Source organism: Periophthalmus magnuspinnatus, chromosome 14, assembly GCF_009829125.3.
Source record: "Periophthalmus magnuspinnatus isolate fPerMag1 chromosome 14, fPerMag1.2.pri, whole genome shotgun sequence".
Taxonomy (NCBI): domain Eukaryota; kingdom Metazoa; phylum Chordata; class Actinopteri; order Gobiiformes; family Gobiidae; genus Periophthalmus; species Periophthalmus magnuspinnatus.
Genome location: NC_047139.1, coordinates 30,861,858 through 30,878,110, shown reverse-complemented (window position 1 = coordinate 30,878,110; position 16,253 = coordinate 30,861,858).

Sequence of the window (16,253 nt, the reverse complement as noted above, 5' to 3'; positions counted from 1 at the left end):
TAGAGCAAGGACAGAGGGGACAAATGAGGGGATGCAAGGAGGAAGCAGCAATCCATGTGGGTCAGTGCCAGGCCCCTATGTTCTGCCAAATCTAAAGTTAGGGAGATGTGTAATGTATGGAGAATCTCAAAAGTCTCTCCTGTTTGAGCACTTTGGAGGTCTGTGAGGATGTATTCAGACCTGGTCAATCAATAACACCAGTACTGAAAGTGTATGATACATGTAGGTCATGGAAGTTAGTCAAATGATACAGTTCTTTTGCAAACTCAAAAGGCTACACACCTTGGGAGGTGCACATTGCAAGCCAGTTATTACACAAAGATACAGTACACTTACTACACTACATGATTTCGGAGACATTTTTCTGACAAGCAATGCAATTGTGATTAGATTAACATTAAAAACATTTACATAATTGTGTCATGCATTTCCCAGGTCTAGACTCCTGTAGTTTGCAGATTATATACTTAAATAATTGCTGTTTTTGTGATTACTATAGGCAATTGAGATGAACTCATTTGTTTGACATGTGCATCTTTGGACAAAGTGCAAAGCATATGCAGATTTTGTTTCATCGTCACACTGGTGCGAATACTGAACATAGCTCAAACTCTGCCAGCAGACAGTAAGGATTTAATGACAGAGACACTCCCCTGAAGGAAATCTAACAAGAAAATCCACATTTGAAGTGCTTAAGAGCAGATTTTCAATGCAACTACATACCACAAACTCATAAAACTTCATAAGGCCTTTTAAACGAGTAAGTTGTGTAAGGTTTAATATCTGCACACAAAGGTCAGTGAAAAACTAACAAAGCTGCTCTGCTGTGTCAGTAATGGTCTTTGGAGCTGCACCTGCTGCCCCTGTTACTTTTCTCTTTGAGATTTCTTCTTTCTCTGTGATGAAACACACAAGGATTTTGACCAAGCACTTAAAGGTCATCTCTGTAACTGCACATCAGAACCACAAAGAACCACATGAGCCTCCGCCAGAGGAGATATGGTCGTACCCCACAGACGCACCACCTTTGGTCAGATGGTCCTGTCTGTCCGAGGTGGGAACCTGTGGAATAACCTCCCTTTAACTCTGAGGCCCAACATATAATTCATTTAAGGCTCAACTGAAAAACTGGCTCTGGGCAAACCAAACTTGCACACACTAAGTGCCAGGCTGTTTATTATATATTGTGTATCCTTTATGGACTGTTTTAGTATTGTATTGCATGTGGGTCTGGATAATGAGCTGAGTGAATGTTAATGTAGTTTTGTGCAAAGTGACTAAGATTGTAAGATTGTATGGTTGGAAAATTGTATTTAAGGCCTGATCATTGTTTAATGTAAATTTTATTGTTGTTGTATTTGTAAAGAAGGTCCATCACCTGCTTGTTGGCATGGACATATTAATTAGCCTGGAAAGTTCCACAATACAGCATTAAACATACCAATCCTCATAGAAACAAGCGGGGGATGCTACTAGGCCAAGTCACAAGTCAGATCTATGGAGGAGGAAGCCCACTCACATTAAGAATGCGTGTTGTTGAAGGTATTTTGTGAATAATAAAAACATGCATATAACTGAATAATAGATCTGATTAATACCATACTGTGGCACATTCCAGGCAACACAGGAATAATGAGAAAGTTACGTAGTGCACCTTTAAATAAGACCTATAGTGCTTCTGTCTGTTATGTAGTTATAATATATTACATCCATGGATCATTATGCTATAATTTTCACATTTGAAATTGCAATATTCATCTAAAATGATTTAAATAATAATAATAAAAGAAACAAGCCCACTGATGTCTGTGGTAGAAAATTGTGGTGCCTAATGAGAGATGACTTTGCCATAAACGTCATCACAACAAAGAGCCGGCAGCTCCGATGGAGAGTTGCAGATCACACTAGTGAGCAGTGGATTTCTTTCATTTGTACCAAAATGACTACACCACGCTGCCGAATCCTATGCATATATTTCTCGATTAAGAAAATAAAATCGAAGAACAAAGTAAGTATGTCACAGTGGGCGTGTGGCACTGAAAACCGGGACTGATCGGCAATATGGCATCTTGAAAATAAGTGATTAATTACTCAAACATCACTTTAAATAAAATTTTGGGTGATTGAAGTGTTGAGGGGAAACAGCTATAACATGGTTAAAAGCTCTGAAAAGTCAATTTTGCAGAATAGGTCTGCTTTAAAGATACAGTGACTACACCATAACAGTTTACTTTAAGAGCATGAGGTGTTTGTGTCGTATCAGTCATTATAAAGTGTGAGGTGTTTGTGTCGTTTCATTATAAAGCGGTGCAGTATACAGCTAGACTATATCTTTCCATCTGCGTCTTTACCACAGCCATTTACCTGTCCCCAATGTCAAAATAAGTAACATTCAACTGACAAAACTGCCAGCCTCTACATAATAACAGCACTGTTGTTTCCAGTGACTAAAAGATAAAACAACAAAAAGGCCAATAAAAGGTATATTCATTTTACTTTGACAAACTCACTCCACAGCACACCCCGTCTCTGCATGATGCTGTCAACCCTGCACACACACTCCCCCCTCTCTTCTCTCCCCTTCCCCCTCTCCCCCTCGCACACAAATCAGCTGTGTGAGCCTGAGTCATACCCTCTTACCCTCGCCCTGCTCCTTCATGCATGCTCATGGTACACATTTACATATCAGCAAACATCATTACATTGTTCAGTAATAATATTGTTAGAACTACATATGGATACAAGAGCAAGACCAGTCATATCAATCACACTGCTTCTTGTCGTTGGCTTGTTAGACCCCTGTTCTTGAGTGTCCCGTCTTAAGCCTCCACATATACACTTCTATATATAGACGTATCAGCTCTGGTTGCCTTCACACAGACGCAGGCACGTGTACTGAACTGCGTAGTGGAAACGAGCAGTGAGTGACCATCAGGGACCCAGTGGAGAGCGATTAAAGCTTTGCAAAACTGTAATTAAGTATTGTATGGGGCAACTCATTAGACCAAAAGTAGAGGTAGCACATTTTTATTTAAAGGTGCAGTAACGCCTCAGGCATACATTTATTTTGGTGCATTAGATGTTCAAAGTATAGTTTGTATGATCCACATTTAATTGAATGCTACACTGTTTCGAATTGTCAAAGATAAAGTTTTATGAGCCAAAGCCCTGTCAGGAAAGGCTGAAGTCTGGAGCAGAGTTTGGACTTGTGTGGAGTGTGTGTGTGTGTGTGTGTGTGTGTATTTATTGGCATTAGAGGTGATGTTTGATGTTTGAGCTAACTTTTAATGTAAAAGTCTGATGTCTATGTTCAGGAACCTTTCTTATTTAAAGTCACAATTATCTGTTTTGAATAAGAAGTAAAATTCCAATAGAAAATCTGAATCCATTTATATGTAGAAATAAAACTTTGCAAAATTGCTCAGACCCAGATTAGCTCCAGATGGGTTTCTCTTGGTAATCACAGACAAAGTACTATGACTATAAGGGCAGTATTTGTCTTTCTACTACACTACATTTTTGAACAGGACTGAAAAGTAAAAGTATTTTGTATTATTGTGTGAGACCTGCTGAAAAGGCTGAGTGTTTATTTTTAACATTTTCATCAGACAAAAATATACAAATAAAAACAGCCACAAAAAAAAAATGGAATTGTTTCTGTTTAACAAACTTCAGCACAAATCTTTATGAAAAGCAGCACATTTGAAGCTTTATTAGATCTCAAAATTTGGACAGAGTACTTTTACTTTTTACTCTTTAAGTACATTTTTAAACAGCTACTTTAATGCGTTTACTTTATTCGATTTTTTCATCTGTAACATTTACTTTTACTTGAGTATTTCTTTGTACTTAAGTTACAAAATTGAGCGCTTCTTCCGCCACTGATTTCAACCAGAGATTGTCTTACTTTGGGTGAATGACTTTTACTTCACTGTTGTAGTTTGTGGGGTATTTTCTTTTCTCCCGGGACGTTTTGGTTGCAGCGTCACAGTTGAACCTTGTTACAAACTCAACATCACAGTGATATATGAGAGATAGATTCTGCATTATTACTTTGCATGTGTAGTGTAAATATGTGTTTGGGATCAGAGGTGTGTGTACTTGTCAGGTGAGAGCAAACAAACCGAGCTCACACTGAAATGAGCCTCTGATGGATGGGCTCTGCTCTCGGGCTTGACACACACCCCTCTGCAGCTGTCGTCAGTTGCCCGCCAGCAGCACAGGTGTGACACATACACTTTTCAATACAATTTACAGCTTTTACAACTGCCACTTAGAGCTTTCAGTGATTTTTTATTAAAAAAGGGGGTTATCACACAGCAGTAGCTTTAGTTTAAGTGCTCGATGGAGTCATAATCGGATCAAAGCTGCTTTTTATTGCCACAAATGACATGTGAAATTGGATGCAGTTACTGTCACTTACAGAGGTACAGATTTGTGTAAACATTATTTTAAATTGCTTTAAATGCACAATATTAACCAATAAAATATTTCATCCCAATTTGAAAAGGAAAAGCACTTTAAATCTAAAGAAAAATTACTCTTGTAAAGAAAAGATGATGAATTTAAACCCATTACTGTTCACTCTATGAAAAAGTAGGTTGGCCATTGCATCGGTCAGAAGAGAACAACACTGTGTAAATGTACTTATAAAATGTATCCATAAGATGTAATTATAAAGGACAAGGACGATAGACTGACTCAATATCTCACTTGTTTGTTGAACTTTGATATGGGAACTTTTAATAAAGATCTTATGATTGTAGATGTCTAATAACTGTCCACACTAGAGCTGTAATGGGGGGAAAAAAAAGGTTATTTTACTTAATTTTGCTTTTCAAGGACAAGTAAAACTTGATACATTAATGCCACAAATGCACTTTATCAAATCTGGTGATAAGCATTTATACTCACATCTGCACTTGTTTTTTAATGTTTTAACTGGATCTATATTTGTTTTGTTTGTTTTTGTGTTGGTCTTTTTCTGTATTTGAAACAGGGAGCCCACAAAAAAGAGAGTATGAGTGATATCAAAGGGCTCCCCATGTATAAATAAAGATAGATAAATATATAAACAAACAAATGAATGAATAAATAAAAATAAATACATAAATAAATATCACAAACCGAAAATGCTACTACCAGAAGCCCTGCAGGACCCATTGCAACTTCCACCTTTTCTACTAAATTTCAGTATTACTTATAGACATACTAATAACTAATATTGCAAATGAATATGATTATTTTGCTTATTTGTTTGGGACAGGCCAACATTGAGTAACACAGTACAACAGTATGCACTGTAGCACTGTACAGCAGTATGCGTTGTAACACTGTACAACAGTATGCGCTGTAACACTGTGCAATAGTACGCACTGTAACAATGTACAACAGTATGTGCTGTAACACTGTACAACAGTATGCACTGTAACACTGTACAACAGTATTTATGATGATTATTTGTGATTATTTAGGTTTTGATTTGTGTGATTTTAATGTCTTTCTTATTCTGTAAAGCACTTTGAATTACCTTGTGTACGAATTGTGCTATACAAATAAACTTGCCTTGCCTATGCGCTGTAACACTGTACAACAGTATGCGCTGTAACACTGTGCAATAGTACGCGCTGTACAATAGTACGCACTGTAACACTGTACAACAGTATGCCATAACACTGTACTACAGAATGCGATGTAACACTGTATTACAGAATGCGATGTAACACTGTACAACAGTATGCACTGTAACACTCTGCAACAGTACGCACTGTAACACTGTCCAACAGTATGCGCTGTAACACTGTACAACAGTATGCACTGTACAACAGTATGCACTGTACAACAGTATACACTGTAACACTGTACAACAGTATGCACTGTAACATTGTACAACAGTACGCACTGTAACACTGTACAACAGTACGCACTGTAACACTGTACAACAGTACGCACTGTAACACTGTACAACAGTATGCACTGTACAACAGTATGCACTGTAACACTGTACAACAGTATGCACTGTAACACTGTACAACAGTACGCACTGTAACACTGTGCAACGGTATGTGCTGTAACACAGTATAATAATATGCGCTGTATTGCTGTACAACAATATGTGCTGCAACACTGTACAACAGTATGCACTGTAACATTGTACAACAGTATGCGCTATAACACTGTACAACAAAATGCGCTGTAACACTGTACAGCAGTATGCGCAATAACACTGTACAACAAAATGCGCTGTAACACTGTACAGCAGTATGCGCTGTAACACTATACAACAGTATGCGCTGTAACATTGTGCAATAGTATGCTCTGTACAACAGTACGCACTGTAACACTGTACAACAGTATGCGATGTAACACTGTACAACAGTATGCACTGTAACACTGTGCAACAGTATGTGCAGTAACACAGTATAATAATACGCGCTGTAATGCTGTACAACAATATGCGCTGCAACACTGTACAGCAGTATATGCTGTAACACTGTACAATAGTATGCGCTGTAACACTGTACAATAGTATGCGCTGTAACACTGTACAATAGTACGCACTGTACAATAGTACGCACTGTAACAATGTATAACAGTATGCCGTAACACTGTCCAACAGTATGCGATGTAACACTGTACAACAGTATGCACTGTAACACTCTGCAACAGTACGTGCTGTAACAGTATAGCAATATGCATTGTAACGCTGCATTGTAACAGTATGCGCTGTAACACAGTACAATAGTACGCACTGTAACAATGTATAACAGTATGCAGTAACACTGTCCAACATTATGCAATGTAGCACTGTACAACAGTATGCGCTGTAACACTGTACAACAGTATGTGATGTAACACTGTACAACAGTATGCACTGTAACACTCTGCAACAGTACGTGCTGTAACATTATAGCAATATGCATTGTAACGCTGTACAACAAAATGCGCTGCAACACTGTACAACAGTATGCACTGTAACACTGTACAACAGTACACGCTGCAACACTGTACAATAGTATGTGCTGTACCACTGTACAACAAAATGCACTGCAACACTGTACAACAGTGCACGCTGTAACACTGTACAACAGTATGCGCTGTAACGTTGTACAACAGTACCCGCTTTAACGATGTACAACAGTACATGCTGCAACACTGTATAACAGTACGTGCTGTAACACTGTACAACAGTACGTGCTGTAACACTGTACAACAGTACGTGCTGTAACACTGTACAACAGTACACACTGTAACACTGTACAACAGTGCACGCTGTAACACTGTACAACAGTACACACTGTAACACTGTACAACAGTACGCGCTGTAACGTTGTACAACAGTACCCGCTTTAACGATGTACAACAGTACATGCTGCAACACTGTACAACAGTATGCACTGTAACACTGTACAACATTACGTGCTATACCACTGTATAACAGTATGTGCTGTAACACTGTACAACAGTACGTGCTGTAACACTGTACAACAGTACGTGCTGTAACACTGTACAACAGTACGTGCTGTAACACTGTACAACAGTGCTCACTGGATTAATAAGCCCAAAGGGCTATTTGTGGTCCCTGAGCCGTAGTTTGCCCATGTCTGGGTTAGAGTTTAAGCAACCAACAGCTTTACCATCAGCATGTTTGAGTAGAGATAGTATAAAGTTTATGCATAGGTTTGTAAACAGTCTTATATCGCCTTTGCTTTCTCTTACTGTCTTTGACAAGCCCACAGTAATAAAAGCCGGCTCTAATGTTCCCATGTCGTCTGTGCAGCAGACTCTCATGGCACATCTGAAATAATATCGCTTCAGTGTGGGGCCAGTGTTCCCTGAGCTGTGGACTGAGCAGTGACATGACAGCAGCTCCGATCCGCTCAACCTGAAGAAACAGATCCTTCAACAGCCCATACACACCTAGAAGGAGTATGACAGCACTGCACTGGTTACCCCAATGTTAACCACCACAACGAAATATACTCAGGGTTTTGTCTGGAAATGTACATATTTCTGAGCGATATTGTGATTAGGATTATAAAGTTCAATATATGAAAGATGGAACAATATCATTTGGGGCTCAATATTCAATTTCAATTCAATTTTCAATTCATTGTATTTTTGTAACGCCCAAAATCACAACAACAGTTGTCTCGAAGGGCGTTGTTGAAGGGCATGTTTTGGTTGATGGGGGAAACCGGAGTACCCGGAGGAAACCCATCTAGACACAGGGAGAAACATGCAAAACTCCACACAGAAAGGCCTGGGCGACAAGGGGATCAAACCAAACCTTCTTGCTGTGAGGCATGAGTGTTGCCACTCAGCCACCGTGCTGCCTACACACAAAAACAAACAGGAAAATCAAACAACAGGAAAAATCAGACAAAACAAGAAAAATCGGCCAGGCGAGGAGGAGGGAGGGGGCGGAGGAGGGCCAGGCAATATTCATCACATGCACATTTTCTTTGTAATAATGGAGACATTTTTGTTATTTTAATTGTAATACGATAAGATCTGAGCAGTAGAGGGTTGAATAAGTGACTTTTATGACTAACTATAGCTTCATTCTGCTATTTATTCATGTCATCTACTGCACCTTTATATCATTTTTTTTTTTTTTTTTTTTGCTATTTATAATTTTTAGCCAATATCAAATTTTGATTATTTTTCCAAATACATGTCATTTAAATTTACTACAAACTCCCCCGCAGCCTCTTTTAGCGCAAACATATTAAAACCAAAACAAAACTGTGTAGTCCTGTCTTCTGAAGTTGTCACTTTGCACTGGAGTGTTCAGATACAGCTTTATGTGGATTCTTTAGGCAGCAGATCCACCAGAACAAAATGAGGCCAATAGCCGATGTGCTAAAAAGTCCAAATATCGGCCTGATATATCAGCCAACAGATATATTGTCTGTCTCAATATTATCGTTTATCATGACATGTAACAATATATCTTCCTTCAAAATGTGTTCCTGTGACAGGTCTGGTTGTGATTAGATTTGCAATTATGTTTTAAAATCAAGATTTTAAACCAAAAGAAAACCCGACGACAGGGTTCGTTCCTTATTATAGAAATCTTTAAAAAACACATGTGATACGAATTTGAGTCTTTTTGGCAAGTTTCAAAAGAAAAACAAAAGAAATAGGTAAAACATGAACGCCAAATCAAACGACATAACACCCTAAACGAGACAGAGAATGTGTTCTTTGCCCAAACACAACTGTTAAATAATGTCCTTTGATTGGCATTGGCCTTATTATATTAACACACATAGAGCCACAATGGGATTAAATGCAGTGACGCAGAATATGTTTGACACACATGGTTCTGCAGCCTCTGTCCCAGTAGAGCCCAGGACTCAAGTGTGAGAGCATCATGTGCCACAGGCCAGAAGAGCTCATTCTGAAATAATGTGTTTCTTTAAATAACTCTGGGAATAATGACCAACACTCAACATACAGTGTATTAGCATAAGACGATAATCCCCTCGGTATGTATGCAACCATCAAATGTGTAGGTATTCCACTCTAAATATGGACTGTCACTGGCCTTGAAAGACACATGTAAGGCCATTTAATAACATTAAAATGCATGGATTAATTTATGTTCTAAGTGTTCGCTTATAATGAAACACTAGAGGCAGAAATTCTTTGAGCATTTAATAAATAATTGTTTAATGAATGATAGTATAGATAAGAATCATGTTAAATAAATTTGACGATGTCCTAATTTCAGACAGAAGGCAGGGATCTGTCACCTCTATGGGAGGTTTGTGCCCGGTTTTGTTTCATGTAAACAGGCCCAGTAATAAAAAAAATATCAACCACAAACCAGGTCAAATCATTTACACTTTGACAGTTACAGTAAATTCCACCATGAATTTCTGACTTGTCGTCCAGCACATGTATGAACTATCGAGATTCTGTAATATTGTTATGTCTGTTTTCTATTACACTGTTTTCTGATCTGTTACAATGTTTCCTCTTCACAAACAGACCTGGTGTTGTGTTTTGCTCCATTCACACATGTTTAACACACAAACAATGCATATTTAGAGTTCTTCTCTAAAACTAAAAACACTCTGTTCTACCTTGTGATGTCATCATGTGGTAATGCAGGAAATGCTGCACTGTGTTTTTAAACTCCATACACCTTCACTAGAATTGTTTGGATGATTTCAGCCATGGAATTGTCAATCTCAACTAAACTAAAGGTAAAAGAAGCTGTTGAGCTGAGGAGGAACTTGTAAACTAACAGGTGGAACAGAGCATTTTGAGTTTTGAAGACGTAGACAGACTAATAATAAAGTGTTACTCAAACATGTGTGAATGAAACAAAACACAAATCCAGGTATGTTTTTGAGGAGGTACCAACGCTATAACATGGCTTAAAGCTCACAAGAGTCCATTTTGTGTAATGTAGGACCTTTAAAGAAGCAATAATGCCATATGCACAAAATAAGATGTGTATTTATTACATAACACTGCCCTATGGGTTAGTTTTCCCCATGCACCCTCAGTGTTAAAAGGTCAGCTCCAGGCCTTAGAGTAGGAGCCTGTGTGTGTGCTCTGCTGCTGTTATCAGCCTGCAGTATGGACAACCCTGTGAGGAAACAACACACACGTGCGATACACACTGTTATAGCCGCAAAATCCATTTACTCGCGGAGATTAGATATTCCATCATTTGTTCGTTATGCTTAAAGGTCATGGGATTTGTCTATGATTTATTCAGCTGTCACTCTTTGAGTATTATTAGCTTCAGAATGAATGGGGAGATGTTTCAGGGTCATGGATGGATCAAAAATAAAGTTAATGTCCAATGTAAAAAGTCTTATGCGAGGCCAGGATTTATGGGAAGAAGAATGAAGAGTGAACAACATTAATTGCACAAGGTAGGACTGTACAGTTTGGGGAGAAAAAAAGACTTTTGTAAGCATTGCAACTGCAATTAGATTTGGATTATATTTAAAAGTAGGATTGATTTCAGAGTGCACATTGCACTTCTGGAGCATTAACATTCTAGAGAAGACTGAAATATAAACTGATAAACCAACTCAAAACCAAATGTACATTTCAGGTTAGTGACAGAGAACTTCCAGACTGTTATGTGTGAGAATGCAATGATTACATGTTTTAAAACATGGAAACAATAAAGACACTAGATAGTAACAAAGTGTAGTCGTTAATATCCAAGTCCATTATAACTGGAAGTACTGTATTATCAGCCATTGCCAAGAAGTATATCTAAAGGCTAATGGGAAAATTAAAATAAGCTAGTAAGCCTAAACTCATTGGATAGACAAGTAGAGAAAGCTGTTTAATATACATCCACCATATTGAGTCCTCAGGCGCAAAGAAGTCATAACAAAATATCAAGTGAGCGTCCCTCCTCGTCCTGTCCACTGCTCTGTCTGACACGACGGAGGATAAAATTACTCTCTGGCCCAAACTGTGCATGAAATGAGCCAAGCTGAGCCACATAGTGGAGCAGAAAACCTCCTGACAAATGAGAACAAACAACTCTCCATCAGGCACAAAGGAACAGTCATCTGTGCACAGGTGCAGACACCTGTGCAGCCCAACGGAAATAACTCAGACAAATAACTCAAACATAAGGCTGATTCAGCTCTCACAGCTCACTAGAACTGTAACATGACATTTACAATTCAATTTTCTTTTTAAGGACAATACAGTGCCATTTTCAACAACAACAAAAAAACAGTAATTACAATGTGCTCTGACACTGGGTCTGAAATGATTCAGGATAGCTCCAACTTTGTCCTATTTAAGGGAATCTTTTTAAGTATTAAGACCTCATGTGTCCAAAACTCAAAGCTTTTATTTTGCTACAATACAGCTCAGTGCCAGCAGATCTAAACCAGGTCTATAATAGGTTTAATCCACTCTTTAAACTAAGACCTAAAATAGGACCACACCACAGATTAAGTAGAGCTAAACAGGAACTAAACCAAAGGAGGACAGCTATCCTTTTGTGATATGAATTTTACAGAATAAAAAAATAATAAAAAAAACTTTTTAAGTGTAGTTGCCTGAAGACACAAGCCAATACATAATTTAAGCAGACCAGAGACCATGTGCTGTGTGTCAGAACTGATCTATGCACTTGGCAGCTGAAAGTGTTAGTGAAATGCTTCCTTATCTGCACTTTAAACTTCATATTTTTGTTGCTCAACTAACCCATCACCTGTTTCAGTAGAATTTCATTACATATCATTTAATATATACAAATATTGCCAAAACAATCACCTCAGATGGCAGAGAGGCTATATTGAATGCATTATTGTGCTGCTTTTATTGGCTTTATAAGCTGCTGATGTCATTCAGAATTCCTAGGAAATGCACAATATGGTGTGACTTATTATTACTGAGCCCCCTAAAGGGATCTGTCTAAATATATCCACCATGACAAGGCCGCATCTCCTGGCCCCAGCTTTAAACCCAAACACACACTCCCAGAGGAATACACAGAGGTCTACAGTCAAGAGAGAAGCAAAGGGTCACCTACACATGAACAAAGTCTTTTGGTATACAAAGAAGACATGTGTGAATTTATTACTTTTTAAAAATAATTAGTTCAATATAACCACATTTGGAGGTCTGGTTAAAATACTGCTGAAAGACTTCTGTTACCCATGGCAACACAATCATCTGATCAAGTCTGCACAACGTGGGACGAAGGAAGAGACATTTCAGTTCACAGTCACAAAGATGCATTGAAACAGTTTAAACAGTTATGACTGCTATAGCAGTCTCATTTACTTTTTCGTTTCCTCTTCTGAACTTAACACATACATTTTATGCCTCATACAATGCAGTGATTTGAACATGTAATTCACATACTTAAAATACATGTTTTTATATAGAACAAGTCTCTATCAGGATTTGGGCTACAGCAAAGGGTGAATTGGCTTGTGACCTCTACTACAGGTAGTATTTTAATACTTACAATGTAGAAATTGTTTTATTATACAATGGGGTAAGTTCTGGTCCAGCAAAGCAACACACAGAAATTAGAATATATGCAGTATATATCAACTATATGCACAGTGAGAGTGTTCATATTTGACATTAACTAGGTTTAATTTAATCAGACATTATTGCGATATAACAAGTTTACATTTTGAGTGTGTAAGATATTATACAGGACTGCAGAACAATCAACTGTTAATTAGAACAATGGGACATAATAAGTCTACACAAAGAAAAGAAATGTTAAATGACAAACCAAACACAATTCCCATCGCAACTGTTCACTGGATCATTCAGTGTCGTGTATTTTAAACATGGTTTGACTGCTGTGTTTACACTGGTACTGTCCTGACTGCCCCTGGCTCATTCCTGCCATACCAGAGGGACATTCCTGTCCCCCTCTGTCCCTCAGAGATCAGGGGTGCCCCGGGATCATAAGTCCAGCCCTCACACTTATGTCAAGAGCTCAATTACTATGTCTGCTTCACTTGCAGCTTCACTTGCATTGGCGTCTTAAGCTTGTGGTGAAGCAGTGAACTGTATAACAACGATGGGAAGATAAACTTAATTGCATGAAGACAATTTGATTAGACTTTTTTTTTCTTTTTTTTTTACAATGCACATAAATTAACAAATGTTGCACACAGTAGTAAAATCCATTTTTCTGGGTAAATTATGCTGTTGTGCTTGTCCCACACATAACCAATAATTTGTGGTTCTGGAAAATAAATAAATAAAATATAATACTCTCTTTTAAAAACAGGAATGCCCTGCTGATCTTAATGGATAAGATGCATTGTAAGGCTTAGATTCCCATCGGAGCAAGCAAGCATTTTGGCGCGTACCCCCCTCCTGCTATCTATCACCCAATCCCATCAAAACACCAAAAATACAGCTCTCCCCAGTGGAGATAACAACTGTGCCCTCTCTTTCCACTTATCTGTAATCAAACACAGGCAAGTCTGAATGACATTAGCAGGTGAATCACATACACAGCCGCTAACATGATTTCACATTGCACAGAAAGGTTACAATAGCATGAAATACATAGGGTGTCGGTCAAATTACAATACATACTCACCAGATTCTCACCAGGAGTCACTAGAGAATAGACCAGTTTCAGTGTGCTCTGCTCCCAAGACAGTAAAATCCATTGGTAAAATATGTCATTGCTAGAAAGCTAAAAGAATACACCTCAAGTAGAGATGAAGACCCAGGCAGTGCAGGGTTTGTGGTGTGGTCTGTGTGAATGTGTGCGTTCATAGGAGGTAAAGCGACAGACTGGAGGAGAGGAGAGAGAGGCAAGAGACAGAGGGAGTACAAGCTCAGTGGCTGTGGTGAAAATGGGAGGGGGCTGCATCCGCCAATGGGGGGACAGAGGAGCAGAGATGGCAACAAAGAGACAGTTTTTGTGTGTAATTCCTCCCTTGACTGTGTGGTTTTTATCTTGTCTTGATCTATAGCAACACCTGTAATACAACCTAAGAAAAAAAAAACTAAGCTTGTTAAAGGTTTATGTTACTCCCTTCTTAATATAATACATAACTGATAACTGATAGAAATAGTGTAGTATAGAAAGCTTAGTATATCAAAACAGGTGCGATGTAACAACAGGAAATGATGCCTGCATGTAGGAACGTAACAATAATGTAATCGAAATATCAAGATATCACATCATCAAAAGCCTCAATAATATTGTGATTCATAGGCCATCACAATTGATCGAATTACAAGCTCTTCTGGTTATTGTTTTGTTTGATTCGCACCAAAGTCTTGTCAAGGCATTTAAAAAAAACAAAGTAGCATATCCATAATTGTTGCCTTAATACATACTGCACGTGAGATGCATATTGTGATCATATTGTACGGTGACATTTTGCTGTTGTTATGCCTCTACTTAAATGGTAGGTGATGCAGTCCTGTTGTGACATCTGCAAACAAATACATGCAATAAGGCTACAATAATATCAATAACTTTGTTGATATTAAGATTGATATAATGATTCTGGAGACTAGCAGCTGGTGATGCTGGAGCTGAAAAGGGCATATGGGGAGACAGAGCTGCTCAGAGATCTCCTATAGTTATAGCCCTGTCCTCCTTATGCGTGAGCGTCACTGTGCGTATGATGGGGGTGGGGACAAAACTCTTTGCAGGATTTTGCTGCGGGAGCACCATGTTGCCATGGAGACTGCATCCAGTGCAGCAGAGCACGCAGATGGCAGTTCCCTCTCTGTCTGTATAAAACAGCCCAGCTCAGCCCTGACCTGACAGTTATTTAAACTGGCCCTTGTGCACATGTGCTTGGTGTGGTACCAGGGCCACACTGCTCAGTACAATTATGTGTTTAGGATGTGTAGCACGGAGGGTCAGTTATCACTGCCAGACTCCAATCTGGTCAAGGCCTACCACAGATACTGAGAACTGAAGTCAGACGCCCCTGCAGTAAAGACAGGCCTGAAGGATAATAATAAAAACAAGGTAACATAATGCATATGTTATGCTATTTAGCTATTAAGCTTTGGGTAGAGCTTCAAGTTAGTTGTGGCTTAACCAATAAGAAAGTAACATTTGATTAATTGAAGTTGAATAAATGATGCAAGCTTACATTGCAGATCTAGACAGGAAAATACATTTATGGCTATTTTGAGATTACCTTCAGGAGGAAAATGTCAATAAAAAGTAAACGTCACTAATTGCTCCAAGCCAATGGCCAAGGACTCAATGCCCAAAATCAGCACTTTTAATTGACTTACCCCTCCATTGTGTTTATCTGCCTGCTCACTGGTCACCTCTGGCTGGAATCTTCAAGTGTAAATATATCTGGTTCCTGTGAAGCAAAACATGTGTTTATCAGATTGTAGTATGGCCACACTTGAACAAGGCTTTGCCTAAAGGTGGAGCCCAGATCAGTTTAACCTGGGTAACACCGCACTGTTCTGTACTACTGTTAGGCTGTTAAAGTAACTTACAGATGCCTTTTGGAGACAAAGTATGACACATATAAGACAGAAGAAAGTGTTTCTAACTCACACTCCACCTGACTCTTGTGTTATGGCGCCCTCTAGAGTGTTCTTTAAACATGACGCGTGTGGTTCTGAGATAGAGTCAGGGTGTAACATGTTTTACAGATATGTGACATCAGACTGATGGTTCAGGCATTTACAACAAACACCCCACACACTACGTACTTTTAAAACATAGAATTATAGGCTGCTGGAACATTATTGAGTTTTGGTGAAGTATTTGTTCGTGCACA